Source organism: Euprymna scolopes, chromosome 16 (assembly GCF_053919585.1).
Source record: "Euprymna scolopes isolate OS-2025 chromosome 16, ASM5391958v1, whole genome shotgun sequence".
In the NCBI taxonomy this organism is placed as follows: Eukaryota; Metazoa; Mollusca; class Cephalopoda; order Sepiida; family Sepiolidae; genus Euprymna; species Euprymna scolopes.
In genome coordinates, this window is record NC_136497.1 from 90,781,967 (window position 1) to 90,792,732 (window position 10,766).

Sequence of the window (10,766 nt, forward strand, 5' to 3'; positions counted from 1 at the left end):
TTTCATGCCTTGGATCAAATGCTTTTCTAACTTGTAACGTATCTTTTAAGAGTATATTTTATTTAATTTATTAATTTGGATTTTTAAAAAAATGAATGTGGTTTTGGATGTATTTATAAAAACTCTCCTACTCTCTATTTCAGTTTGTATTTCTCCTCATATCACAACTCATTTTTGCAACCCCCTCTTTGTATTATTACAGGTCTGAATAATCTCTCTGTTTCAGTTTGTATTTCTCCTCATTCCACAACTCTTTTTTCAACCTCCTCTTTGTCATACATGCCTGAATAATGAGAAAATCTGAATTTTTTTAACAAAATCTTTAAAATAACTTTTTTAAACTAAATTTTTAAAACTTCTTTCAGAATAGAAAATCTTTACAATTTAATAAGGAACATATTTCATATAGGTTTTATTAAAAATATTCAGTAGATAACGAGAAAAATAGAGATGAAAATTTCAAAAGGACTGTATAACTGGTTTAGCTCAATAGTAGTCCTCTCCAGCAAAACTCTTTGTTATTGTTATTCTATTATTATTATTATTTAAAACATTATGTGTCCTGCTCTTTCGCGCGAGGACTAATAATGGCGAATAGCTAATAAAACATGTTAAAACACTTTGAAAAAGAGAAAAAAACATATTATATATATGTATTTATAATCATCCACATACAGTGCTGTTTCGCAGCTCACCGGTGCGGCTAAACAGGCAACTACCTCAAGCCAATATTGAAACCCGACGTCTGTACGACAGTCAAGTCTCTTACCATTACGCTAATCGGTTGCTGCTGTCTGAGTCGTGAATTATCGATGTTTTGACATCGTCCGAAATACTTAAGCTCGATTTGTTTACACAAAGAGCATCGCTAATGCTAATTCGTGTATCACTTCCCAATACTCTCAACTCAAGAAGAGGAGCATTATAGTCCTCCACATACAGTACCGTTTCGCTGTCTCACAGCTCCTCGGTGCGGCTAGACTGGCAACTACATCATGTGTGTGTGTTATTTGTTTTTGCGATACGTTTTGAATAAATTCATTCATTTACAAAAGTGCCTTTTTACCTATATGCGAGTTAGGAATAATTTCCCTTTAACCAGCATATGTATTGTTTTTAAAATATAATTATCCACTGACACGTTATATATATATATATATATATATATATATATATATATATATATATATATATATATGTATATATATATATATATATATATATATATATATATAAGTAAACAAATGGAGGCAATAACTACAATAATATAAATATATATATTTATGAATAAAATAACTACATTAATAAAGTGATAAAACGATCCATGTTCCAATTGTAAATATCCGGTATTAACATGAAGCGGAATCATATACCTCATACTAAAAACAAGTCGTTGGAATAAAACCCATTGCACAGACGAATCATTGAGAATTTTGTTTCTTTCTTTCAATTTCAAATTCATATAGTAAGATTTCTTATACTTTTATTATAATATATATATATATATATATATATATATATAATTTATTTATTTTTGTTACTGTTTAAAAAAAAAAATAAATAAAATGAAATATTATTTGTTTATGTCCAAATAAAAAATGGGAGATTTTCTAAAAAAAAAATAATAAAACAAAAACGAAAAAAACACCCGGTCTCCAAGGTGGAGACGCTAGCCTTTATATCGTTTAAAAAATCAACAGCAAAAACTACTTAAATATATAAAGAATAAAAATTAATCAGGAAATTGTCTATGGAATCACAGTGTAACGGATAAGGACGCTGGACAGAAATACATAATGCCCGGGTTCGATTCCTAATAACAGACAAGCTACGGTGAATCGTGATGGGTCTACGAAACATGCGTGTACGTAGATTACCGTTTTTAAAAAAATATTATAAAATATTATTTGTTTATGTCCAAAAAAATGGTGATTTTCTAAAAAAAACAGCAACAAAAGAACACCCGATCTCTTAGGTAGAGACGCTAATTAATAAGAAGAAGAAGAAGAAGAAGAAAAAGAAAAGGAAATATTTATATACATAAACACAATAAGAATATTTCAGCTACATAGTAAAGTGAAAAAATATGAACTCAATCTCAGTAAGCCCCGTTAAACACCAATACAAAAAAGAAATTAAAAACATAAAAACAAATATATATTTATAATAAGTTTGTCAAAATAATACTAACAAAAAAGTTAAAATTAAGTTAAACACAGTTATCTCGCTTACACCATAAGTTAGGCGGATTTTTACTTAGATACTATAATAAAAAAAATCTCAGCTGTGTCGCTAGTTTGAAGAAATGAAAATAATAATAATAATAATGTTATTGATAATAATAATATAAGAAGAAGAAGAGGAATTATGATAATAAAGAAGAAGAAACAAATAAATAAACAAAATACATTAACATAATGGGATTACAAATTTCACCATAAGAATATCTCCTAATAGAATAAAAATAAAGAAAGAAAATAATAATAATAATAATAATAATAATAATAATAATAATATAATTTATAACAAATTAAACAACATTAGAAAATTGTAGCGAATAAATCTTTATAACAAAATAAATAAATAAATAAACTAAATTACCCGCAGCTACCTACGGGTTTAAATATTCACATCTTACCGCGGTCCTAACCTCTCTCTGCTGTTCTGTTTTCTTCCGCCATCTTGAATATACTTTTGTTTTCTTTTTCAAAAAGGAAGGAATTTTCTCCTAAAATGAATCAAAGTTCCATACTACCAATGGACTTTATATACACCGAACATGCCAACAACTCGGTTGAAAATTAATTATGTAACGAGATGAGAAATGATAGATGAATTAACGGTTAGAATATCCCCTACTCGAACATACCCGTACATTTGTTTGTTTTTCTTTTCTTCAGTCTTGTTATTCAGGTCCTTTCTGCATTGCTTTTGGCTTTAAAATCTTCCATATATATATATATATATATATATATATATATATATATATATATATATATATATATATATATATATATATATATATATATATATATACGTTTTATTTTTACCGTATCTTTCTGTTAAGTTACATTATTGTTTTAGCTGCTCGGCCGTTTCTTTGGCCGGCTGTAGCTTCCTCAGGCTTTCACAGAAACCTGTAAGAAAGCTACAGACGGCAAAAAAAAACGGCCGAGCAGCTTAAACAATAATGTAACTTAACAGACAGATACGGTAATAAAAAATAAAACGCATATTTGCTCTACAACAGTATTGAGCACTTTCTTCAGTTTTTATTAATTACCATTTCCACTATATATATATATATATATATATATATATATATATATACTAGCAGGAAGCCCCGACGTTGTCCGGAATTGAATAATGATCAACGAATATTTTACACTCCTATATCTTTATTTTCATCGAAATCCATGAAATCGCCCGGAAGGAAGCTTCCCATAACTCCATGCAGTAACTTAGTTTAGAATATATGTTCATCTACATTGCACTCTAGTGAATCTACTGTTTTATTTTATGAAATTATTTTAGATAAACTTTTTTTCCAGTTAACGAAAAAAAAACATTAAGAAATTTACGTGCGGACTTTCAGCCTATAACAACGTCATGCAAAAAAAAGGAAACACCAACATTTTTAAGACTCATAAACTTTCGTTGCAGTTAATAAAAAAGAAATATATTTACATGCAGAATTTTTTTCCTATAACTCACGTTATGCAAAAAAAACAAAAAAAAACACGCTATCAACTTACGCACCGTAGAATTTTCACAGCCCGTTTTTCTGTTATTGTTACTAAGCAACGACATAAATACAGTGGCTTTACCGATAATAGATAAATTAAAGTAACGGTTTGATTACCGATTATAGGTAATTATCGGGAGTATTCTGAGACCAAACTCAACTAAGGTCACTCCCAGACTCATACACTAAAGTTCTGTAAATTTTAAAGACAATCGTTTTTTTTAGTTCTTTAAAGAACGAACTCACACACCCAGATAAATTTGCATATATATATATATATATATATATATATATATATATATATATATATATATATATATCGCATTGCAAAAAAAAAATTAAAATTCCTATCCATGTACACAAATTTCATCATGTTTCATCTAGATAATCAGTGTGGAAGATGATTCCCCTGTCGTAAAAAAATTCGAAACGCACAGACGGACTTAAACATTTATTTTTGTCTTACCATCTAAGAAACTGCTGACAATAATTCAACCTCATTTCGAATTTATTTATTTCTACCTTGAGAATTCTGCCCCATAAAATATCTTTGAGCAAATATGTTCTATTTCTATAATAAATCCATGTAAGCTGTTCTGTAGTCCTCCCTTTTCACGAGCTATTTTTCCTGACCATGAAAATGGAAATGTCTTTCTGTGACTTGAGTTGGCTGTTGATACACAAAAAAATAGAAACATGTTGTGTTACATTATTTTTATTTTATGTCAAAATTGTAGTAACTGAAAATAAGAATAGAAACGGTAATGTTGGTTTTAGAGAATGAATCATGAGCAAACAGAAGTGCACGGTCACTCACAAGAAAAAAGGGGAATTAAACTTTTAATTTACCGGTAATTGCTGTAATAAATATCACACCATTTTCCCCAAATCTACTTAATTTGTCCTTGCTTTACACCCACCCCCTAAACAATTATAAAATAAGCAAGACCTGATTCCCGACGTTGCCCTGGGTAATATAAACATAATCTGACTAAAAGTATTAAGTATTATTTTTGAATAAATGTATTATCCATTTTTTTATGGAGTGATCTGTATGGGCCGTCGTTGTGTTCCATAGAATTTTGTGTGTACTGTGTATAGGCACTGTTTATTAATATATGGATCAAAAACTTTATTTATGAAAAAATGGAAGTAACATCTAATAATTATAAAACTTAGGAATCATTTATTAAAAATGTATAATTAATATTGGAAATTTCGGAAGAATCGAATTTAAATAATTTTAATATACTTGGAAATAATTATTTTATAGATTTTTTCTCGTTATAATTCAAGAAATTACAGTATATATCAATGAGATATTTGTGTGAAAACATAATAATATTGAATTAATTTACATTTTCATATAGGAAATCATGGCAAATATAACAGAAAAAAAATGTGACCTCAGCATATATAATGTTAAAAGTTGGAAGGATTGTAATATATATTGTTCCGATTTCATAAAATAAAATGGAGGTATTATACGGTAGAAAAATTGTCCTAACCATGTATTTTTCGAGAAAAGCAGTTTACGTATAAATTAATCCAAAATAAAATCAATATAAAAGATTTCGCAAAAAACTGACGTTAGTTGATTTGTGATAGATTTAGAAAACATATACTTGCGTATTAAAAGTAGTCAGTAAATAAGAAAAGTGTTTTAAGACGTCGATAATGTAAACACGATTTTAGTCTCGCATTTTTATTATTTTCGTGAGCTGAAAATATTTTTAACATTATTAGTAATTTATTTTCGTTTTCTTCTTTTGAATGGTACAAAGGTTATGATAATAATGTGAATCTATTCTGAATTGAATCGTGTTACATATAGGGGTAAATTCTATGGTGCGCTTTTGTGGTCAGTATTATAGAGAATAGGTCTTCCCCACGAAATACATTTTGAAAAACTGAAATAGTACTGCCCCCCCCCCTCCGCCTGCATGTGTACTGGTACACAGATTTTCCGAGAAAAAACAGCTTCATCCATCATAAAGGCAATGAAAATGTAGACGAGAAAGCATTGCAAAATGCTGAAACCATTGGTTGTTCGTTTTCCATACTGCTTCTGCGATGCAGAAATCCTTCTAGACTGTTAATTGTGCTGAAAAAAGTGTGATGTGCATCAAGAAAGTTTTGGTTCTCAGAGTGACAGAGACAGTTTTTTTCAATTTTCAGTACGGGTTATACTCAGAATACAATTGCGAATTATTTCCACTCGATCATGGCTGACGGAACGAGAGCATGCTGCACCCATGAATTAAATGAATGGTTTCCTTCAAAATATCGGTTAGATTCCGAGTTTGAGAGAAAGATCCCAAAGTTCAACAATGAACACTTGAAGTAGGTCGTCGGTTACATCGGTCGAAACGTTGTGTAAATAACACTTAAAATGAGAACAGTATCCGGACTAATCTAAATATTTTTTCCTGTGCATAATATTATACGATCGAGGTGTTATATGCACGGAATATTCTACAAAAAGAAAACATACAAGGATGTAACTGATTCAATCACATGTCAAACAGTTGGCGTTCTGTACACAGATATAAATATCGGAAGATATGTTTACTACCTAAGTGAAAGGCCAATATGTGGCAACATCAAAAATACTTTGGATAAAACACATAAAAATTAAAGTGTAAGCGATTTTCTTGGCACATATTTGCATCCACAGTAACAAGTACATAACACCTTAGACATATACACACAAAATAAATATGTTACTTGTTTACATATAAATATTTAAATCTATACGTACTAGTATAATTATTTGGGTTGGTAGATCTGTCTGACATCGTTTGGAAATGATTTGAATTACTTAATGATGGAAAAATGTAAATTATAAACACTATACCATATACGATGAATTAAACACAAGTTGATATTTAAGCATACTTGAATTGTAACTGAGTGTTCATACTTTCTCAACAATAGTATCTCAATTTTAAACAACGTTAAAAAGCTCTAAACTCACTGTTTGTACATTGTAAATACAGCTAAAATCTCTGCTCCATTTTCCGCAATGCTGCACCCCTGTTCTTATTTTACGAGTACTTTAATAGCAAATACTCCGATGAATTCACGACACCTTTGGTCACACTCGACGCCTAAACTATCGACAAACAAAGCGCTATATTTTACTATAAAAGTCGTCAGAATCCAGCCAGTTTTCTATGCTAAAATGTCGTTCCTCGAACTGTTCTCATTATAGCATTTTCTCTCTGTGCCTTTCTATTCTGACTATACTAATACGTTTTATGCAATATGAGCGATCAATGCCATACTTATGATGTCCTTGTAAGTATAATCCATAAGTCAAACATGGATCTTGTGGGGTCTGCGTTCACGCCTGGTCCACAAAGTATGGAAATAAAAAATCAAAAATTAAAAAAAAAACGTTTACAAGTGTTTTTGATATAGATGTACATTAGAATAGTTTGTAAGTATGTGTTGACTTCAATAGAGATGGTATAATAAAATTGTGGGGTCTGCGTTCGCGCCTGGCCTCCATAGAATAGAAATAGGCACAAACTTTAATAAAGACTTTTCATATCTATCTGCGTAAGTATACTTTGATAATTATGTTTCAGTTTGAATAAAAATGGTATAATAAAATTATGGGGTGTTCGTTCGCACGTGAACTCCATAGAATGGAAATATGTCACAAAGTTTAACAAGTTTTTTTTTTAATATAGATCCAAAGAATATTGTGATAAGTGTTTCAGTGTGAACAGATATGGTATAATAAATTATGGGGTTTATCTATTTTATTTTTACTTTCATCATATTTTGCTTTGGTTTTGATACCTCCAAATTCGAAGCTATCTCTTTACAACCGTTCCTTTTCATAACCTATCATACTTTCAAATATATACATATATATATATATATATATATATATATATATATATATATATATATATATATAAGTATATGTAACATGGCGTAATATATGAAAAAGGAATGAAAGGTTATTGCAACTTCTCTCCCAAGTTTGGGAGTTGTAAGCATACCTATTTGCTTTGATTTATTTTAATGTATTGCTTTTCTCCTGATGACTTAATGACAGAATGTATTATATTATATGGTTGACATAATAATTAGTGAATGGTTTTGCGCTACAAACAGGTGGTGTCATCATAGTGCATGTCAACGTACTTAAATGAATAATTTTAAGATTGACATCTTGAAATTTGGTATATATATATATATATATATATATATATATATATATATATACCAAATTATATTGTACTCTTGTATACTCTTGTATATATATATATATATATATATATATATATATATATACAAGAGGAAATAGTTTGATAATATAAGAATATATACTGATGTATGTAGATTTATTAATCAATTTTAAACAAGTGAATACAATATAGTGTGTATGAGTTATGAATCCGCTTAATGACAATCATTTCGAAGCCTAATGCTTCTCGTCAGCAGAGGACGATATGTGCTATGTAATAGTCTACAGATGCGACGTCTAGGAAAATATATATTAGAAAATCTTGTAAAATAGTACACATTCGAGTAGGAAGAGAGAGGGTTGTCTGAGGGATTATTAGCTAATTATTGTACTTTCAATTAGTTAGATTTTAGTAGTATTGAGCAATAGGGGATGGAATATACTATTGGGAGTAGTTACTATATACTATTGGATTTTATTGACTATTTTTTTAATTCCATTTGCACCCCAAACAAAGCATAATGCCACATTGATATAGGGCGTACTATCAGGGGCATAAGTCGCAGGGATGCTATATAGGGAAATAAGCAGCATAATGTCTGCTCACATTACACTTAAACTTCTGCATCTGAGCATATTTGGAAAATCGGGAACGCGTAGGGGTGCTCCAATGTCTAGCAATTCTGGGGAAGAAATTATTAGAGTAGAAAGCCGTCTTACATCTATGGACCTCTATTGTAGGGTGGAATTTGGCTGCTTGTCGGATTTGTCGAGAAGGTACAAGGGCTTGTAGTTTGTCGGATTATATACCATTAAAATATGAAACAGGCAAAGGCTGAAGCATTTGATCGATGGGGCAGAGGCTGAAGCTTAGATGAGAGTTCAGGACCTATCAGTTTGGCGAATCACTTCTGAATTAATCAATTGGGAACCAATGATAGTTTCATGTGCCGATGCATACAAAAAGAATAAAGAATAAAGAATAAAAAATAAAGTAAAATAAAAAAATGGATTTGTAGGCGAAAGCGAAAAAGGATGCTGACTATTGCCAATATGTTGCAATACCCATATACATCTACTGCTTTATTTATATGGATCAGTCAATATATTATATGTTGGATACAAGCAAACATTTTAAACATTGTTGCTACTTATTTGACAGCTATTTTTCGAGCCATCATTCGTTTCTATGAATAGTGAAAAAATGCCAAATGGTCATTTTAGTTGTTATTCAGCTTTAGATTATTTGTATAATTTGTGACTAACTTTCAATATTTATAAAAAATGATTAAGCATGTAGTAAAATATGTATATAACTTCGGTTAATCGAGCAAATATACATTCTATAATATACTGAAATTAAATTTATATGTACGATTGTATTGCCATTAATAGTTGCGGTTTATTGTTACGTCGTATATTGTTCCGAGAAAGCACGTGCTCATACGCATTTTCCTCCCGTGTTCGGATTATATAAACATTTAGGCTATGTTGTTTAACTTATTATGATAAAAAATTGCAACTCTGTGATCAGTAAACCGTTATACGAGTTCCTACACAGAATAATCGCACATAGTTACGTGCGCATAAAACAAACATAAACGAGTACACTCACGCACAGTTTTTTTTTAGTGATCGTGATGCTTGCGTCACGTGAGAATATTCGAATGGCATCATTGACAACCGTAACTCTGATGACTGTGGTAGCAAAGAAAGGAGGGAGCTGCCAGTTGACGGACGACTCTAGGGTTCATGGCGACCAGGATAGACAGGATATGACAGTAATGCTCACTCAGAACAACATTGGAAAACAGAGAGAGAGAGAGAAACGGAAGAAGACAAACGAAGACGTGTGTAACAGACGAGGAAGTATAAAAGGGGGAAAAGGGTACTTGCTTTAAGTGGTTTGATAGCTTTGATGAAAGCTAAGTCCGTGGAGAATATGAGGGCCGTCATGAAGTGACAAAGACTAAAATTACTAAAACTGTAACAGTTTGGAAATTCTAACATAAAGAGAAAACACAGATATTTAAAAAAAAAATGCAGTGATGCACATAGTTATATAACGTACACGAGGCACCATATTAACAAGGCCGATAGGCATTAGTCGCGTGCTCTCGTGTAAGGAATGAATGCGTGAATGTAGGATTGACATAAAATTCTTAAAGATAAACTAAAATGACCGAAAAATGGGCTGAAATGACTGAAATAAATAAAAAGTAAATGACTTAGAATGACTTTAATGGACTTAAGGATGAATTGAATAATCTTAAGAATGGCTTGAATGCTTAATAAATAACTAGAATCCTTCAAAAACAACTTGAATGATCTGGAGAATGACTTGAATGGCTTTGAGACGGACTGGTTGTAAAATGGGTGATCATTTTACATTAAATTAATACAGAAAAGTGATCCACCACTTTATATCACAAAGGTACAAACATAAGTACAGCATGTAGTAAGAACATATACTACACTTTGATCTTGGCCAAAAGGCCAAGAAAAGGGTATGTATCTGCTCTTCCACCGAGCAAATCAGGCAGAAGGCCGATTTTTAATGTGAGGAGTGAAGGGGAAATGGGGACCAACTCCCCGGGGAGTAGGGGAGCTGGATAGTGATAATTGGTATGGAGAATTGCCCCTACATTGACCAAGGTCTTATATGTGGAGGAAACTCCACATATTGTCTTTGCTTGCAGTATCTGCCGGAACAGACACTACACTTTGATCTTTGCCAAAAGGCCAAGAAAAGCTTTAAAACCTAAGAACAGCATCTCTTAACAACAGACCTTTGATCTTAACAAAAGGGCCAAGCAC

At 30.9% G+C, this 10,766-nt stretch overlaps 1 pseudogene; it reads right to left on the minus strand.

Annotated features, from left to right (window-relative positions):
• Nucleotides 1-10,320: 10,320 nt before the first annotated feature.
• Nucleotides 10,321-10,458, minus strand: LOC145296415 (U2 spliceosomal RNA; annotated as a pseudogene).
• Nucleotides 10,459-10,766: the final 308 nt, after the last annotated feature.